We start from the raw sequence: 12,353 nt of genomic DNA, 5'->3' as shown, positions 1-12,353 counted from the left end.
CAACAATAATTGCTAAGATCTTATTTCAAAAATTGTGGCTTGCAGGTACTGATTGGGATGATCAGCTGGCTGACTATATATCAAAAGAATGGATAGAATATTGAGATACGCTAGAATGTCTTGAAACAATCAAAATAGAAAGATTTATTGGAACATCGAAGACTCGCTATTGTGACCTGCATGAATTTTGTGGTGCATCACAGGTTGGTTTCGCTGCCGTGGTATATTCCAGGACCGTGTTGGATAATGGTGAAATTATGATAAGAGTTATACAGGCGAAAACAAAGGTTGTACCACTGAAAACTATATCTATTCCGAAACTTGAGCTATGTGGTGCACAACTACCTACTGGCCAAACTATTGAACATTGTGAATGAAACTTTAAAGGAATATGTGCAGCAAGTATTTTACTGGTGGGATAGTTCCACTGTTTTGGCTTCGATCCATGCCCATGCCTATAAAATGGATGGCATATGTGGCGAACCGTGATGCGGAATCACAAAGCTGGCAGATTGTGTCTCAAAAGGTGTAATGCCCCGAAATTTACCTGATCATGCTCTTTGGTGGTGCGGACCATCTTGGCTCACTAATACTCAAGAATTTTGCCCTCCAGATATTAACCGTAGCTCAAACATTACATTAGAGCTGCGTCCACCATCGAAGGTAGCATACATCAATACTAGGCCGGGTCGATTTGTGGGGAGGCAGAAAAATCGCCCATTGCTCTGTGAAAATCATATTCTAGGGATCAAAATAAGAAACTTTGCTGAAGGAACCATACCTCTAAAACGAATTCTGATGTCCCCCCACTTGGGTCGTAAGGGCAAATTTTGAAAAATCCCACTTTGAAATGCCTATGTTTTTTCTTTTTGGAGTTTATTTTCTCTTTAGAAATTTATTTAGTCAGAACATATGTAAATGAAAAAATGAATTTAACTTAGTAAAGAAAAGAAATTTAAAAAAATTATTAGAAATTAGCGTTTTTAGAACCCCCTTTTAAAACCAAGGCATCACTGTGATGCATTTGCATGTCGTAAACATAGTTATGTGGGTTTTTTATTCAACCGTTTTAAAAAATGAAGGTATCCCTGTGACACAATTGCAGATCGTAAAATTGCTTGTGTTGTTTTTTTTTAAGCCACCACAAGACACAGCAGGTAGAATTGAAATTGCCCCTTCTCAAAAGTTCGACCCAAAGGGGGCGACATCAGAAATCGTTTTAGAGGTATAGTCCCTTCGGCAAAGTTTCTTATTTTTATCCCTAGAATACGATTTTCAAAGCAATGAGCGATTTTTACATCGAACAGCCATAATCAATACGCTTTCTTATCCTCAATACCTAGGAAAATATTCCAGTTAAAACAAAAAAAAAAAGATAAACGTGACTGCGTATATACTTCATTTCTTACACAACTGCACTCACAAAGAAGCTCGTCGGTCTGGATACCTAACCAATCATGAGTTATAACTAGCCTTAAAACGACTGATCCTTGCATCCCAAACCGTTGATTTCAACGGTGAATTAAAGAACCTTTCAAGGGGAATACCAATTGAAGACAGCTCTGTGAAAAGGCTAAATCCATTCCTAGATGGTGAAGGGTACTTACGCGTAGGTGGACGCATGCATTTTGCAAATATATCACCTTCTATGAAACATCCTATTTTGTTATCAACAAAAAGTCCACTAACATTTCTTATATTTTGCGAAGCACATCTCACTACACTTCATAGTGGAGTTCTGCTCATGCTAAATTACGTTTGCAGAAAATATTGGGTACCTGGCGCTGGTAGACTTGCTCTAACCATCATAAGAAGCTAACTTGCTGTAAATACCTCGCCAAATCAGCGAAGCAATTGATGGGCACCTTACCTCCGGTGAGACTTACATCCGCCCGACCTTTCCTTCATAATGGCGTTTACTATGCTGGGCCTATCAATATACTTAAGTCATTTCTAAGAAATGCAAAAATCATGCAGAGCTATATATGCATATTTGTGTGTATGGTAACTAAAGACATACATCTGGAGGCCGTCACCAATCTCACTTCAGATGCATTTATTGCTGCTTTCCGTCGGTTCACTTTTAGAAGAGGAAGGTGTACTCAGATTTACTCAGATCATTGCACAAACTTTGTTGGTGCAAGCAAAGCCTTGCAAGTCATGTACCAGCGCAGCATTTCATCATTGCCAGAAGACCTAATAGAAATTTTTTGTAGCGAAGGCACTACATGGAACCCCATTTCACCTTCATCTCCACACTTCGGTGGATTGTGGGAAGCTGGAGTAAACTCAACTAAGTACCACTTTAAGCTAATTGCACAGGGTCGCGCTTTAAACTTTGAGGAGCTCTGCACATTGCTTTGTCAGATTGAGGCATGTTTGAACTCACGGCCATTGTGGCCACTAAATGACGACGTCGAAAGTTACGATTCCCTAACATCCGCACATTGTTTGATTGGGGAACCAACGATCAATATTCCGGATGAAGATCTACTCGAATTTAAAACGGTTGGAGTTGATCGCTGGCGTATGGTCGAACAGATGGAGAAACATTTTTTGGCGACGATGGTATTCCGAATACCATAGTAGACCCCAAAGTCGCCCTAATTGGATGACGGTACGCGCCAATGTCAAAGAGGGCGATCTTGTACTACTATACGATAAAAGGATTCCTCCTGGTAAATGGCACGCATCACAGATGTACACCCTGGTTGTTCATACATGAACATAAGTAAATAAAATTACACTAAAATATTTATATTAAAGGTTCGTTATCTAGCAGCCTGAACATTAAATTACAAATATACAGTCACATATGCATACATATGTACATTTGTACGCACATATGTACCTATTATTAGACTGTGAAGACACAGCAAACATTTAAAGATAAAACGCATTTAATTATCACAAATATATACACACACTCATGCATGAATATAAATATCTATATATTAATACGCTAACAAAATTTCGATACAATCAATTGACAGGCTGTTTCGCATACTTAGCATACGTAAAATCATATAAAAGTTATATGAATCGATTCGTATTGATCAGCCGCAGTGCACAGGCCTATTTTTGTTAACAAATATTACCCTATTTGTTTATAATTAATACAAAAAGTTTTTTGTAAATTCGAAAATCTGTGCAACTATCGAAATTGCCATTTGTAGAACGCATTATGTTTACAAACCCCCCTGAGTACATAGCTCCAAATTCTCAATTGTTGCGTTGCTCAAATGTTTCATCTCTACATATTTATATATTTGTACACGCCAAACGGTGAGAAAACTACTGCCTCGCTCATTTTCTGTTGAAATAAAATATTGTTTCCCATTGTTTCCAATTATCTATATTGGTTTGTACCAAAATCCTTAAAAAATTGGTCTAAAATAATTGTTAGCGCACTGAACAAATGCGTGGTGGCAACGGCGCGCACCCACGTATTTGTTAAATAATAGTTAAGGCGAAAAAAAGGAAGAAAATAAAAACACCAAAAGGATTTCGTATTAATAAAAAGAATTCACAAAGTGCTTTTATTTATGTAAATACAACAAGTGTTAAGAAAAGGTTTAACAAATGTTGTGGAAAATGATATATATGTGATTACAATTTTGAAAAGTTGAACTTACGTGAACGGGCGATTACGTGTTCCTTTGCTGGCTGCTGGATTAAAAGAGGACGAGCCTCTTTGCGACATGAGCCGATGAACCCGAGATACAGCTCCTTCGTTGGGTTTCCCGGCAACAAAGTTGCTATACCGCGGGCTCACAGCGGTAAAACTCTAAGATACATGCGTACTACCACTCACACATGCCTGTGTGTATTAGTGATCACAAGCATGCATATGTGGTAGTAGACGAAGAAAATTATGTTACGAGGGAGGGGAGATATATTTAGGCCTGTGGCCTAAACATACCGGCCCCCTTGCCGTAAGCAACAAAGAAAACATTAAAAAAAAAGGGATGCCACGTGATCGCACGTCCAGTAAGGCGCTAATGAAAGAAGGCAGTGCAGATGCGGACTGCAAGCACTGCACGCCAGATGGTTGACCTCACGTTTCGCTCTCCTGTGGAAAAAGAAAAGAAGTTATTAGATATACGTACGTGGTTTTAAATTCCGTGCATATTTATTTAAAGATATATAAGATGGCGCATGTGTGAGGCGTGAAAGTCGGATATTTATTTTTGGCAGGCTCCCGAGACCACCAACCCGAACACGGTCGGTTGGGTTAGGAGACCGCCAACTGTCGATGCCGGTGTACCGCTCACCATCATTTCGGCGTAAATGTCAGCGCCGAGTGTAAGCCGTATCGGTGATGAGCGGTAGAATTGCGGATCAGCCAGCCGCATGAACTCAAAGGGCGCGGCAATCTTGGGGTCCACATTGGACGGTGGACTCAAACGGAAATGGCTTTCGGCGACGGCTGCTTGGGTTGTTATGCGTGTCGACGCTCCGAATTTGCCGCGCAATATGAGGGTGCATTGTCCATGCCCTTGGCGCTCCAATTGTAAGTCGCGTACCAGCTCCGCATCGACGATCGTGCTAGTGGCGCAGGGATCAATAATGGCCCGAAACAGGTGTAAATGCCCACGCGATTCGATTCGTACGATGGCCGTCGGCGCAATGGGCACGAAAGGCCGCATGATGGGCGATGGTGTGGCCTGGAGCAGCCGCCCTGTCCGGAAGCCTTCCGGAGTGTCGCGCGTTAGCTTCATTGTACTTTGGGCTTTAAGAGAGTATGGCGTCGATTTCTTTCGCCGTTGCTGCCTTGCGAGTTTGGACGATTTATCTGAGTTTCGATGGGATCCGACCTCACGGTGCCGCCAATTATTCTGTTGGTTTCGAGGTTTGTTTGCTTTCGCCGCGCTTTTTTCATGCTGTAACAGCGGCCGGAAACTGCGCATCCCATGATTTACCGTTGACGGTCTTGTCTCCGTTTTTGCCCGCACTTCCTCCATTTTCGCTCTCTCTTCCTCCACCTGCTGAGCCCAGGATTTAGCCGGCCCCGAGAGGTTGATCGACAACGCATCGTCGGACGTGTTGTCTTCGCCGTTTGTGGTCGTCTCGTCGCTTACCGGTCGACGCTCATCTAAATGAAGCGTAGTGTGGTTCTTCTCTTGGCACCTCTTGCAGCGATACTTGCTGTTACATTTGTCCACGCGGTGGAAAGGCGACAGACAGTTTGGACAGTACTTATGCAGAAGTACTGCCCGCAACCTCTCTTCTGGGGATTTTTTTCGATATTCGGCACAGATCCTAAGGCTATGATCCCTGCCGCAGAGCTGGCAAGCAACGTCGAAACGCTTTGCGCCTCCCTCTGACTTGGCCAATAAGGTTTGGTAACGGGTCATGATCTGAAAGAATATTGGTATCATTGATCATGCCCAAATTGAGGTTGGCGGAATGTTGTTTGGGTGGCGTAAACAAAGAAAAATTATCTCTAAGATATTATCCAAAAAAAAACATTTTATTGAAATAAAATTTAATTGAAATAAAAAATTAAAGGCCATAAGTCAATACTTATGCGCGCAAAGAAAGGAAGAAAGAATGGATTTAGCACGCATCCAGGCGATGTGGCTGTCGCTTTAGCGCCTTTAGTAAATTTTATAATTTGATTTATGTCGGTAGATGTCACCGAAGTAGTCCTAAAATTTATTTTTGATTTGTGGTGAACTTTGCTTTCACAACAAGTGGCCTGCCACCACACGGAACGGTTCGAAACCTGGCTGAAAAGGTATTACAGAGTCGCACTTCCACCATTCAACATTATTTTGACGTGTATTGCCGATAATGTTGAGATCCGTGGAATTAAGTGTTTTAAATCTCGACCAAATGAATGATTGGTCGAGATATGTAATACGCGACAAGTGTGGCGTGTTGTGCTCGATATGTCGTGCGGCATGCAATGCCTGACGTGTAGTGCGTGACGTGTAGTGCGCGAGATGCTTGCGCATGAGGCCTAACGTTTGTATTACAATAATCATTGACAGTCGGACATTAAATGTAGAATGTAGAGATTTTGACATCTGCTACGCTTTTCCATTTCCTGAATGAAACCAAAAATGCAATTGCTTTAACCCACGCGGTGAGAACGGCTTCCGTAGTGTGGTCGTAGCGTACTCCGGCTAAAATATCGAAGACCTGGGTTTTGTTTGACATTGGCCTGCTTTTGCACAAAGAACAAAAAACCATTTTCATCGGATCACGACGTGAAAATTCATGAAAACTGTGCGGAAATTAAATTCATGCAAATCGCTAGGAGCAACATAATTTCAACGTCAACGCGAAACCTTTGTGAAAATAAAAGGTAAAATGTAATAAAACCACAAAAAAAAACTGCTAGGGTTTCGTGAAAATGTGCAGCATAAACGCGTGCTAATAAGTATGTGTGGATGCGTAGGAAACTGAAAAGCTTTTTTTTTTTTTAATCTGTTGTAGAGCTGAATTAGGAAAATAATTATATTTAAAACTTGCTGACTATTGCGAAAAGCCAAGCACGTGAATTTATATTTTGTGTGTGCCAGGGAAGGCTGAAAATAAGTTGACACAAAAATTCGCGCTTGATCGTGCATGAGAATATTCTAATTTCTTTTTTATCTACTACACTACGGTGTTCATGCTAATAATTCAAGTGTATTGTTTAAAGCAGCATTTACGCTGTAAAACGTCTGCCCGCAATAATAATACAACAACCCACAACTTAGGTTAACCATCAGCTGTTAGCACAATAAGCATCGAACTTCTCATCACAGCATAGGCGCCATTATTTTAAGTGCACAATCAACATGCCATCAATTACATACAAGGAACGTATACTCAGCCCTCAACAGATGAAAAAACTGTCTGAACACAAATATTCCTGCAGCAGTGGTAGCCTTTTGGATCCATGGCTAAAGCCATGGTGGAATTAGTTGGTGTCAATGACGCCATTATGGCTAGCGCCGAATCTTATAACGATCATTGATTTAATCATCAACATAGTAACGACAATAATATTAGTATAGTACAGTCCTGATGGCCGTTCAGCGCCTTCTGGCTGGACCAGACTCCTTTGTGCCTGTGGTCTGTTCGTCCATCAGAGCTTGGATTCAATCGATGGTAAACAAGCGCGTCGCACAAATATCTCATCACCTTTGGGTGAACTTTTTGATCATGGTTGCGATTCAATATCCACCGTTTTTGTGGCGCTATTGGCGTGCATATCCTGCCAGCTAGGACACTAACCAAATTGGTTATTCTTTCAGTGTTTTTGTGCTATAGCGCTTTTCTACTGCGCCCATTGGCAGACATATGTTTCTGGTACACTGCGCTTTGGTAAAATTGATGTAACAGAGACGCAATTCACGATTATCGTCATACATATTATATCAGCTGTTTTTGGTTCGGATGTTTGGCAGACGCGGATGTTTGGTAATTTTCAAATGTGGTACCTCATAGCGTTAATGACCATAGTTTGTGGACTTTGGTCGTTATGGTTTATATTATCTGTTATTTTTGCTGGCGGTGTTGGCAAGAATGGCTCCACAGTTGCTGGTACCAGCGTTTTATCGCCTAGCATACCACTGACAATGGTTATTTTACCCGCTCTAATAATCGCTCAAAAGTCGCCACAAAATATTTTCACTGAACATTCATCGCTGTATATATTGGCATTTGGTATGGTGGCTGCCAAAGTCACCAATAAGCTTGTGATCGCACATATGACAAAAGCTGAAATGGAATATCTGGATTGGTCGCAATTGGGTCCAGTTTTCTTATTCCGCATATAACCATTTTGCGGGCAAGTATTCGTGGTTTTATAGAAAAACAAAAAATATTTATGTTGAATTGTCTTCACCTATAGATTCTTGTTATCGTGTATTTGCAACTAATAAGAGTATCACCTCAACGCAGACAAAATGGATATCATGGACATACAAGCGGTGGAGTCCAACTGAGTGACGTCACGGTGACCCCAATACCACGTTCACAAGTACAAACTTTTACAATTATCAACAACAAGCGAGCAACGTGAACAACAACCACAACTACAAATTTCCGCTATACATCCTCCAACGCGTGATCGTAGCGGTGGTGCATCAAGCTCCAGTTCCTCAAGTGCCACGACAGTGCTTGACCTGCATCACAGTGTTCTAGGAAGCGGCCGAAATAGTGGTGGCGCAAGTAAAAGCAGAACCGCACGTGATTTATAGTAAACGTAAAGGTAATATGACTTTTCATGATTTGGATAAAGAAAAGAAAGTTGAGCAGTTATTGAAAAAGAATGTAATGGACACGGTTGCACCATGGATAGCATAATCGTTAAATGATTATACTATTAGCATTTATAGTGTGCAGTTGAATACAATAGTTGCTTATCCTTTGACACGTAGCTACGTAAATCATTTCGATTCACTCACAATATGCACATTCAATTTCGATGATTTCAAACGTTCATCCTCCAACGAGGATGAATCTGTTTCCATTCCCTACTTTTGGCAAAAATTCGATCCAGAAAATTGCTCTATCTGGTTCGGTGAATATAAATATAATAGTGAGCTTACAAAAGTGTTTATGGCGTGCAATCTCATCACTGGTATGGTTCAACGTCTCGATAAAATGCGTAAGCAAGCCTTTGCTTCAGTGTGCGTGTTTGGTGAGGATGATGATAGTACCATACCCGGTGTTTGGGTGTGGCGCGGTCATGAATTAGCCTTCACACTATCACCCGAGTGGCAAATTGGTTACCGAATATGATTGCAGCAGCTTTTCCCACAAAACATAAATTGATGCAATTACTTGAACTTTATTTCGGTGTATCATTCTTGTCGAGCCTGCGAATTGCAGTATAAAAGCCACCCAAGAATATCGTTGATGCTTTTGCAAAAATTCCATCAACCAGCTGAAAAACCGCCTTAATGGCGATATTTCAATTTAAAAGTGAGAATGTATACACACATTTTAAATACTTATTATAAACTAGCACATTGGTGCCTGAAAAATTTAATAATAACTAGAGTTGTTTAATATTAAAAAAAAAATGCAAGGTCGAAAGCCTCCGAAGGGGCGGCTGTCATATTTTATTGTGCACCTTATTACAACTTCTTTGCTGAAAATAATATCGCCATGTTGGTTTTTCTCAGCTCTAACGTAAGTTTTTATATTCCTTTCACAAAATATTTCCCACTTAGACCCGGTTTTTCAGTACAAGTTCAACTCCGTCTGTCAGTTAAACTACGCTTAAACATATTCTGCAGTTTTTCACTCCACTTTGACTGAAGTTTAAGCTGAGCCAAAGCGGCCCATCTGGCAGGGTTAAACTCTAGTGAATCTATTAGTTATTTGCGTTGGTTCGAAATGGCATCGAATATACCCAACTAGTATTTGGGCTTCAGTACCATTAGAGCTCATGTTGATAACAAGGTATACTTCTAAAATCTGAAGAGTTGTTTCGAAACAGTGGCTCGCTCAACTCGAGAATCATAGCGTACTCAGCTACAGTGTTATTACTTAAGTTGAAAAAATTTATTTAACAACTTGAGGTTCTCTAAATGAACCCAAATGTAAGATTCCATACTACAGTATTTTGACAAAAACAAAATGAAATATTCAATTAATTACAATATACAAGAAAAAGCAACTGCATAAAAAATCAACTGAGATTTGAATGCTTGATTAGTGTTCCGCTTAAAATTAAAATTAACCAACTCAATACATGCATAGTATACCCTTTCTCAGTCATCCACAACATTAAATATCAAAACGTACTGCAGAACGAACGTTATTTTGTAACTTCAAAGATTATAGGTCCTTCGCTTTTGTACGCGTAGTGTGTTGAAAAACTACACTACTACTTAGCTGTTCCCTTTTTTTTTTTTAAAGGTTGAAAGGTAGTCTTGGTTTGTTTGAAATTCGCTAACGCTGATAAATACAGGGTGGCAAAGGGTGGAAATTAGTTGAGAACGAGTCACAAGAAATAGATTTCGTGGTATCGGGGGGGTTTGCTTTTGTGGAAAGGTTTTGAGGCTTATCAGCTGCACGTGATAATGAAATTGATTGCCGTGCTACAGCAGGACTCGTCGAAGCCTTTGGTCCCGGGTGTGGGATTTGGACCCGCACTCCTACGGTTGAAGTGTTACACGCGTATTCAGCCGCGTCATGCCGTAGTTGTTGAAAAGTTTTCCCAATTGCCCTCTTTGCATATTTTATTCTTTTACACATTGCATACTTCGTATGCAATTATGTGTTAAAACTATGCTTAGTACGGCGGTTTTCAAAGAAACTTTGGTTTTGTTGCTGTTGTCGTTCTATTTATAGAACTACAATGAATTAACCAATTTTGTCTGCTTGTATGATTTTAATAATCGACGATTGCCCATATTGCTTTTTAAATGTATGAAAACATTTATTTGAAGCATTTTTTTTTTTTTTTAATTTTATAATTTTTATTTAATAATTTTGGGAAAAATTTAAACAACGTGCCATCAGGACGGACAAGGCTCAGTATACATACGTAGTTCATTTTATTTAACTGTTGTAAAGAAATGTAAATAATACATTTGGATACTCATTTAAGTGATCACGGTTGAGAGAAAATTATTATGCATTTAAGCCCCAGCGGTTGCGGGTGCAAGGTGTCAGATATAGCAAACCCAAAACCCCGTTTGAGGAATTTGGCAATAGGCGATTGGATTTTTATGATAATGAGGAAAAAAATGATTCAATTGTATTCTGTGGCAGATAGTGAATCTGCGTTAGGGTTCTGTTGGCCTCGGTCTGGGGAACGAGAGCTGGGTTATTGGTTTGTTGGCCTCGTTCGGGGTGAACGAGAGCTGGGTTATTTGTTTGTTGGCCTCGTTCGGGGTGAACGAGAGCTGGGTTATTTGGGATAAAGGAGTGTGGACTCTTAAAGTTCATTTTCATTGTCGTTGGGCGGAAGTAGTACCAGTTTCGCGATTGGTCTGCTAATTTGTCCCTTAATTGTATTGACGTCAACAACACGTACACGGTTATCGGAACCTGGATGTGTGTTGACGATTCTCCCCATTCTCCACTCGTTTGGTTGCAGGTTGTCCTCTTTTATGACGACTAGGTCCCCGGGTTTTAGGTTGGATTGTGGATGTTTCCATTTATACCTTTTCTGGATTTCGGTGAGATATTCCGATTTCCATCTTTTGCAAAAGGTTTGATGAAGGGCTTTCATCTTTTGCCATCGGTTTACAATGGCAGCAGGGTTTTCACCGCAATCGAGTTCAGGTGGAGCTAAAAGATGCCCACCTACGAGAAAATGGCCTGGAGTAAGCGGCTCCAGGTCGGAAGGGTCGTTGGATGAGGGACTGAGGGGCCTAGAGTTGAGGCAGGCCTCAATTCGACATAAGAGGGTAGTAAACTCCTCAAAGGTATATTTATGATCGGACGCGATCTTTTTAAAATGGGTCTTAAAACTTTTTACCCCCGCTTCCCACAAACCTCCCATGTGAGGGGCGCTTGGCGGTATAAAATGCCATTCTAAAATGTGGTGGCTATATTTATTCACTGTTCCGTCCCTTGCTTCACGCAGAAATGCTTTAAACTCGGATCGTAAAGATCGAGAAGCTCCGACAAAGTTAGTACCATTGTCGGAGTAAACGTTTTTCGGACAGCCTCGTCTGGATACAAATCTGGCGAAGGCAGCTAGGAAGGACCCGGTACTAAGGTCGTTTGTCGCTTCGAGATGGATGGCTTTCGTCGAAAAGCAGACAAACAGGCAAACATATCCTTTTGAAACTCGACATCCCCTCCCTCGGTAGGATTTTATATCGAATGGTCCCGCGAAATCTACCCCAGTGTTAGTGAAGGCCCTAGTAAAGGTGGTGCGCTCTTTCGGAAGGATCCCCATAAGTTGCGTTTGTGTCCGCTTCCTGTAAATAGTGCAGACTTTACAGTTGTGGATAACCGACCTTATCATGACTTTAACGCGTGAGATCCAGTACTGAGTGCGGATATGACGTAGCATCAGCTGGTTCCCTCCATGCAGGGTGGTCTCATGAGAGGATTGGACTATAAGTCTGGATAACCTGCAAGTATAAGGAAGAATAATGGGATGACTTTCATTGTGGGACATGTCTTTCGATGCCCCAGTCCGCCCCCCAGTTCGAATGATGCCTTCTTCATCTATATATGTGTTCAGGGGTAGAATCTCACTCTTCCCATTAATTAGATTTCCTGACTTCAAGTTTGCGTACTCTTCTTGATAATGTTGCCTCTGGCATATTGTTATCAATCTTCGCGTTGTTTTTTCTATTTCGTCAGGAGCGATCGAATGAGAATCCCTTTTCAAGGAGGCTTTAGTTTTTGGGTGCGTATTCTGGAAAAACCGAAGAATATAG

At 41.0% G+C, this 12,353-nt stretch overlaps 1 protein-coding gene and 1 pseudogene across 7 annotated transcripts in view; both read left to right on the top strand.

Moving 5' to 3' along the window:
• Positions 1-12,353, top strand: part of LOC137244275 (synaptic vesicle 2-related protein) — a 2,198,928-nt gene that overhangs the window by 1,530,426 nt on the left and 656,149 nt on the right. The gene's annotated exons all lie outside the window — the stretch shown is intronic.
• Positions 6,430-8,972, top strand: LOC137246639 (choline/ethanolaminephosphotransferase 1 pseudogene; annotated as a pseudogene).

Source organism: Eurosta solidaginis, chromosome 3 (assembly GCF_040869045.1).
Source record: "Eurosta solidaginis isolate ZX-2024a chromosome 3, ASM4086904v1, whole genome shotgun sequence".
Classification (NCBI taxonomy): domain Eukaryota; kingdom Metazoa; phylum Arthropoda; class Insecta; order Diptera; family Tephritidae; genus Eurosta; species Eurosta solidaginis.
Note: the sequence above shows the minus strand (reverse complement) of the source record. Positions and strands in the feature narration are given on the sequence as shown.